Genomic DNA, 7,928 nt, shown 5'->3' with positions numbered 1-7,928 from the left:
GAAACAAAGTGGTAGTCGTTCAGACGTGTCCGACTCTTTGCAGCCCCATGGACTGTATCCTGCCCGGCTCCTTTGTCCACGGAATTCTCCAGGCAAGAATACTGGAGTGGGTGGCCATTTCCTCCTCCAGGGGATCTTCCTGACCCAGGGATTGAACCTGGGTCTCCTGCACTGCAGGCAGATTCTTTACCATCTGAGCTACCAGGGAACAAACGCGTATGCACCAGATTGAAAAACAGTTCTGACAGCCACAAGTGTCCTGGGATCCCTCTACCACCACTCCCATAACCATGCACCGTGGGTATGAGGTGATCCATAAACACTTGTTGGATGAAAGAATAAGACAGTGGAAGCTAACAGTGAGCTGAATACATTCCAGATCTCTCCTGCCTTCTTCCTGCTCTGTGCCCTAGAAGCTATCTCAATGGACAGCATCTCTGCACATCCCTTGGCCTTCTGGTTGGCCTCCATCAATGGGAAGGAGATGAAAGGGGGGAGAGATTGGGGTATTTCCTCCCCAGGCTCACTCCCTTCTGTGCTGTGATCCCGTGATAGCCGCCCCCTCTCTCCTGCTAGCTTCAGCTCCTTTCAAGCAGCTCGTCATCTGGCCCCCAGCTCTTTCTAGACTCTCTTGACAGCTCCCTCTGGCTAAGCTTTAGATTCTAGGAAAGTAGAAGCTTCCAGGGGCTGCTAATCCCTGGGTGATTTAGCCTCCCTAGTGGATTCCCTTGACCCTGTCCACAACTCTGTAAACAGTCCCTCTGATCAACCCTTGGAGTGGCCGTCTCAAGCCAAGCGCCAGGTGAGGGGCAACACCGGTGATCTATTTCTAAGACTGTTTTCGAATCTGGGATCCGACAGGAAATTTGGGAAACTGCAGCCTAGAGAAAGGACGCACCTTTCTATCTAAGCAAGAGTCACCCTGAGGCAGCACAGCAGCCAAACCCCTGTTTCAAAGTGGATGAGGAAGCAGCCAATCTGAGGCAACAATATCTAAGTCACGAGAAATATGCTGAACACATGCATTTTGGGAAGAGTGTCCAGAGGAGGTATTGAGGACGTGAGAGCTGGATATCAGAGGAGAAATAGGTGGTGATGGTTCAAAAAGTGTCCTTAGAGGAAACAGCAGTGATCAATCAGATTGTAGCTCCAGCTCCTAGGGGCCTTGTGTATTCCCATTCTATAGCCCAGGTGTGAGAGGCTGGGGAAGCAAGGGGCTTAGTTAAGGGTGAATGGAAGAGGAGAACTTGATCTTTTATATATATATATAATTCATATAAATTACATATATGATTTTATTTATCTATTTTTGACTGCTAGGTTTTCATTACTGCATAGGCTTCTCTCTCATTGCGGCAACGGGGTCCACTCTCTAGGTGTGATGCCCAGGCTTCTCATTGCGGTGGCTTCTCTCGTTGCAGAGCACGGGCTCTAGCTAGGGTGTGCAGTCTCATGAGTTGTGGCTCCCCAGCTCTAGAGCAAAGGCTGTAAAGTTGTGGTGCTCGGGCTTAGTTGCTCCAGGGCGTGTGGGATCTTCCCGGACCAGGGATCGAATCCGTGTCTCCTGCATTGGCAGGTGGATTCTTTACCACTGAGTCACCAGGGAAGCCTGAGGCGGCCTTGATCTTGGGCACCACCTCCTGCAGCGCTGCTGCTGTTGATCTCTCCTTCTGTAGGTCTCGGTTTGCTGACCTGTAAATGGGCGGATTCTAGGTGGATTGAAGAACACCGTCCCTACACCATGCTGCTCCCCAGGGGACCTGGGCACCCCTGCTGCAGTCACCAGTGACTGGGTGCTCTCTAGCAGTCCCAAGCCTCCCTGGTCTCCGTGGCAGGGTGGCTGGCCCAACGTAGGCCCAGGCTGCCTCCCACTTGGCTTCCCACCACGGCAGGGCCAGCTCAGCTCCTCCTTCCTCTTGGCAGGCACGCCTGAGGTTCTGAAGTCCTGCCAGCTGTCTGCCCTGGGAAGGAAACGAAGGCCAGCACCTGTGGGAAAAGTCCTTCACTGGCCACAGGTGGCAGGGTCAGGGCCTGAGTCATGCTGCCAGCTGGCCCAGCAGCTGCCCTGGGGAGGGGTGGCTTGGGTCTTCCTTTGCCAGCACCCTGAGGCCTTTAGAGACATGTTTCTCATCATCACCTCCTTTGTCTGTCTTTCCCCTCCCCTCCCCCTGCCCTTGCCCCCAAGGGGCTGACATCACCTCTCTCTAGGCTGCCGCATCAACCTCCCCACAGCTTCCTTGCAGCTACCACAGTATTAGATGCTTGTTTTGTGTGATTGTTCACTCACTTCATATTCATTTTTATATGATCACAGTGTACTGGATGCTCATCCAGCTTGAGGGCAAAACAGAAAACAGAGCCTTCTCCTGCCCTGCACTTTGTGGGACTGATGGTCCCTTGGGTCACAGGTGCTGCTTGTCCAAAATAAACACACAATGGCAAACAAAATGAGCTAACAAAAAGATGCACGTTGATGAGGGCTTGTACCAGAACCACATAATCTGAGCTTTCACAAAAGAGAAAAGTTGGGGATTCTGGGTGGAGAGGGATCCAACCTAGGTGGAGTTCAAGCTTCTGAGTCGGGCATGCTGCTATAAATTGGGCTGTATTCTCCCCCAAAACATATGATGAAGTCCTAAATTCTAGGACTTCAGAATGTGACCTTTTGGAGTTAGACTTTTTACAGAGGTAAAGTGAAGCACTTAGAGTGGGTCCTAATACAGTGTAACTGGTGTCCTGATGAAAAGGGGGACCTTTGGATACAGAGACATGCACACGGGCCATGTAAATAGAAATGAAGATATCTGTGTGATGCTCCTATAAGAAACAGCAAGAATGGCCAGCAACCACCAAAAGGAGAGAGACATGGACAGGGTCTCCACAGGGTCTCCCTCACAGATGCCTGAAGGACCCAGCCCTGTAATGCCTTGGTCCTGGACTTTCCAGCCTCCAGAATTGTAAGATCGTAAGTCTGTGCTGTGCTTAGGCAGTCAGTCTGTCCAACTCTTTGCAATCCCATGGACTGTAGCCCGACAGGCTCCTCTGTCCATGGGATTCTCCAGGCAAGAATCCTGGAGTCAGTTGCTATGTCCTCCTCCAGGAGATCTTCCTGACCCAGGGATTTAACCCAGATCTCCTGCATTGCAGGCGGATTCTTTACCATCTGAGCCACCAGGGAAGCTTTTCTGCAGTTAAAGCCACCTCATGTGTGGTGCTTTGTTATGGCAGCTCTGCTTGTGCGGAAGGACACACAGTCCTGAAAATGAACCTGTTCTTCCCCTCTTCTGAGCTTTGCACCCGTGGGTCCCCCGCCAGGGATGTCAGCTGTGTCTCCCCGCTGAGGACGCCCTGATCCCTGCCCCGAGGGAAGGCTCATTCCTCCCCCACCCTCCCTTCTCCTCCCTGGCCACATGTGTGCCTCCATTTCTGGTCTTAGAGCTGATTCTCTGCTCTCACAGCCTGTGACACTGGACGTGTCTTCCACATTCTCAGTCCCAGACTATATTCGCCAAGGTTATTCAGACCTGAGTAAAGACAGGGACACAATCCTCACAAAAAATTCTCATAGCACCCTCACTCCTCTGGTCCCAGGACATTCCCCTTAGTTTCATTTTATTTATCTATCTATCTATTTATTTACATATTTATTTATTTCTGCTGTACCACACAGCATGTCAGATCTTAGTTCCCTGACCGGGGTTTGAACCTGTGTCCCCTGCATTGGGAGTACAGAGTCTTAACCATTGGACTGCCAGGAAAGTTCCCCATTGACCTTATTTTATAGTTCAATTTAGGAAACAAAACTCTTATTGCAAATTACCACAACAAAGAGAAAACTTTATAACTGGCTAAAAAAAAATAAGATTATCATCAAAATGAAAACACAATAAATTCCCAGATAAAAGCACACCTGGACCTTGGATGAGAAGACTCACCTTTAGAGGAATCAGGAAAATATTGAATCCTGGGAGAGCTTCACCTGGCTGCACAGGAGAAGCACCTGAGGGGCTTTATAAAGAGGCCTCTGTTACCTGGGCTTGTTCTTGAATTGGTCAGGGTGGGGCTTGGGATCTACACTCCCCCTACCCCAATTTTTTCAAGCTCCCAGATGATCTGGTTTGTGGGCTGCATGGCATACCCCTGGCACTCCTGGAGCTGCCTCAACCAGTCCTGTGGGCCTTTAGATGCCCAGTTTCCTGCACCTTGGGGTGAGCATACAAGACCTGAGTTGGGTGAACTAGAACCCCACCCTAACAGGCGCTGCTCTGGGTCTGTGGTGGTTGGTGGTTTAGTTGTTAGTCATGTCCTACTCTTTGCAGCCCCAGGGACTGCAGCCCGCCAGGCTCCTCTGTCCACGGGATTCTCCAGGCAAGAATACTGGAGTGGATTGCCATTTCTCCAGGGGATCTTCCCGACCCAGGGATCAAACCTACGTCTGCTGCATTGCAGGCAGATTCTTTATCCCTGAGCCATTAGGGAAACCCCCTCCTGTTCCCTTCTGGTAGCTCGGAATCTGGGGTCAGACTGGCCACACTCCATAGGGTGCCTCCCTCATCTTACAGTTTGCTGACTTAAGGATGGAGTCTTCCGTTCCATTTTACAGTTGAGAAAGCTGAGACCCAGAGAGGTGGAAAGTCCTGGGCCAGGGTCACCAAGTTTGACTAGAACCCTGACTGCTGACTCAGTGTCTTTTCTTGCTGCTTCCAACCAGACTGACTGTCCCTCTGAGCACAATGTGTTAACACACTGACTATGAATGTGATGTATTTTCATTGTTCCAAAGGCCATGTTCATATGCATTCTGAAAGCGCACCACCTCTGTTAGTTAAAAAACAAAAGGGAACGAAGTCTAATCAAGCTGGTCCCGTGCTGCCCCCGAAATCTGTATTTCACATCTGCTAGGGACACATGGGAGGCTTCCCTTCTGGTTCAGACAGTAAAGAATCTACCTGCAATGCAGGAGACCCGGGTTCCATCCCTAAGTAGGAAGATCCCCTGGAAAAGGAAATGGCAACCCACTCCAGTATTCTTCCCTGGAGAATTCCATGGACAGAGGAGCCTGGAAAGCTACAGTCCATGGGGTCGCAAAGAGTCAGACACGACTGAAGTGACTTACACACATGTACAGGGCCACATAGACACTGCAAGTGTGCCCCAGAGTAACCATGGGGAGCCCTAAACACCCTTCTCCCAGGCTGTGTGTTAGGATCAAGGATGTGTGATGCAGAACTTGGACTCCCTAGAGATGACAGGAAATGGGGTTTCATAGCTACACTAATGAGTAGCCAAGGTGTTATAATGTGGCTTTTCTTCTGGGCTATGATTCCTACTTACTTTAGGTGAAACTTACAGGATTTAAGCCATGTTAGTTCAAAATAGAGTCACAGTGGCCAATGTGAATTTCTGTATTAGATGTCTTGAAGCATTTGCTATGGGATTGTGAGTGTCTTAGAGTGATAAACTGAGCAGTACTTTTGATTAGAAATTTGATGGAGATAAGAAAGTTGATGGGCAACATCTGTAACTGGAACAGAAGGAGCAATCAATACAGAAAGGATACCTTGGGTGCAACAGTTACGCCTACTGACACACTCCTTGAAGAGGAATACTGAGTCCAGCAACTAGAAAAACAAACACCGTATGTTAATGCGTATATGTGGAATCTGAAAAACTTGGTATAGACGATCTTCTTTACAAAGCAGAGATAGAGACACAGATGTAGAGAACAAAGGTACGAACACCAAGCGGGAAAAGGCGGGGATGGGATGAATTGAGAGATTGAGATTGACATTTATACACTATTGATGCTCTGTATAAAGTAGATAACTAATGAGAATCTCCTGTATAGCACAGGGAAGTCTAGTCAGTGCTCTGTGGTGACCTGAATTGGAAGGAAATGCAAAAAAGAGGAGATGTATATATATACATATATATAACTCATGTACTTTGCTATACAGTAGAACCTAACACAACATTGTAAAGCAACTATGCTCCAATAAAAGTTAATTTAAAAAAAGAAGGCTCTTTGCCAGAGGACTTGATCCCATGGTGCTGAACTGCCGCAGATAGACGCTGCCTGAGGCCCCATCAGAGCAGGGGGCGACTTCCCACTCATGGTTGTCTCAAGGCCTGTGGCCAGACCAAGACCTCTGCTCTTGCTGACATGCTTCCTTCCCAGCTTCTTAGAGTGCTTCATTTACTCCCTTTCCTCTCTTCCCTACTCTGACGAAGCTGTGTTGTGTGCTGTTTGTGTTCAGTTAACAAAGGGACTCCATGTTTCGTGTGTCTCCAGGTCTGTGATTCTTACCGAGCCTTATCACTGTGCTCTGAGACACACACAGCATCCATGGCATTAATTGTGGGGCCTTCTGTTCTCTGCCTTCCTGGTAGTTTTCTCAGGAAGTATCTCTGATAGCAGGACCTATGCTTATTCTAGGAGAGGAACTTGGGTGGAGAGACCTGGAGGCCCCGCTCCAGCTTGGGTCCCCAACAGCTGCCTTCCATGTCCCTGGGGTGGATGGCCATCACTGCACCTGTCGTCAAGTCCAAGGTCACCCAGGTCACCCGAGGCTCAGGGCAGAGCCTCCTCTGTGTGCTTATGGTACAGCCAACAGCCTAAGGGATCCTCAGCAACTTGCTTTCCCCATCTTCAGCCTCTTCTTAGCTTCCCTGCTGTTTTAAAATCATTTCCCCCAAGTTATTGCCTGTATCAGTCAGTCTGGGGAGCAGGTGAGGCAGGCTGTCCTTGAGCAGGGGGGCCCTTCACATCCCCTCCATCATACCTACTTCCACGCACCACCCTCCAAAGGTCTCATTGTTGTTGTTCAGTTGCTAACTTGTGTCTGACTCTTTGCAACCCCATGGACTACAGCACGCCAGGCTTCTTTGTCCTTCACTATCTCTTGGAGTTTACTTGAACTCATGTCCATTGAGTCGATGATGCCATCCAACCATCTCATCCTCTGTCCCCCGCCCTTCTCCTCCTGCCTTCAATCTTTCCCAGCATCAGGGTCTTTTCCATCGAGGAGAGTCTCATTACCGCTCCCATGGAAGTCTGCGGGAGCCTCCTCCTCCTCCTCCCTGGCCTCCCAGCCTGCAGTCTCAGCAGGCTGTCTTCCTACAAGCCTGGGCCTAGAACCCCCGGCTCTGTGGAGGCTTCCCCGTCTCGCTCCTCCCTCTTCTGGGTCCTGTCCTGGGATACACCTTGCTTTTGGCAGGCAGAGGGCAGTAGAGGTGTGTTTATTTACATGCTGGCGCGCCAAGAGCACTGCCTCACAGTAGTCCGCTTCCCCCTCCGTCCAGTGCCTGGCGCAGAGCTGGCATTAGGAGTGTCTGCAGAGTCTCTATCCTGTTGACTGCATTTGCTGCCTCGTCCAGAGTGTGGGCTCACAGCCAGGGCCGGGTCTCTCCTGCTCAGCGCTCCCTCCTCCTCATTACACTGTTTATTGAGCACCACCCCCTGCCCCCCTCCCCCCCTCCCCACACCCCTGCCCTTTACTATGAAGCCTCTACTACAGTCGCTCAGTAAATCATCATACTCTCTGCTTGTAAGGACTGTTCTGCAGCCCGCTCGCACCCGAGTTTTGTGGGTTTTTTAAAAATAATTTTATTTATTTATTCTTAGCTGTGTTGGGTCTCTGTTGCTGAGTGGGCTTTTCTCTAGTTGCAACAAGCTGGGGCTGCTTTCTAGTTGCAGTCCGTGGGCTTCTCGTTGTGGTGGCTCCTCTGGTTGTGGGGCATGGGCTCTTCATGACCCGGGCTCAGCAGGGCTCAGTAGCCTGGTTCCCAGGCTCTAGAGCGTAGGCTCAACAGCTGTGGTGCAAGAGCTTCGTTGCTCTGTGGCATGTGGGATCCTCCCAGACCAGGGACTGAACTCACGTCTCATGCGTCGGCAGGTGGATTCTTTACCACTAAGTCATTCGGGGAAG

Source organism: Odocoileus virginianus, chromosome 7 (genome assembly GCF_023699985.2).
Source record: "Odocoileus virginianus isolate 20LAN1187 ecotype Illinois chromosome 7, Ovbor_1.2, whole genome shotgun sequence".
Taxonomy (NCBI): domain Eukaryota; kingdom Metazoa; phylum Chordata; class Mammalia; order Artiodactyla; family Cervidae; genus Odocoileus; species Odocoileus virginianus.
This window is presented reverse-complemented; position numbering follows the sequence as displayed.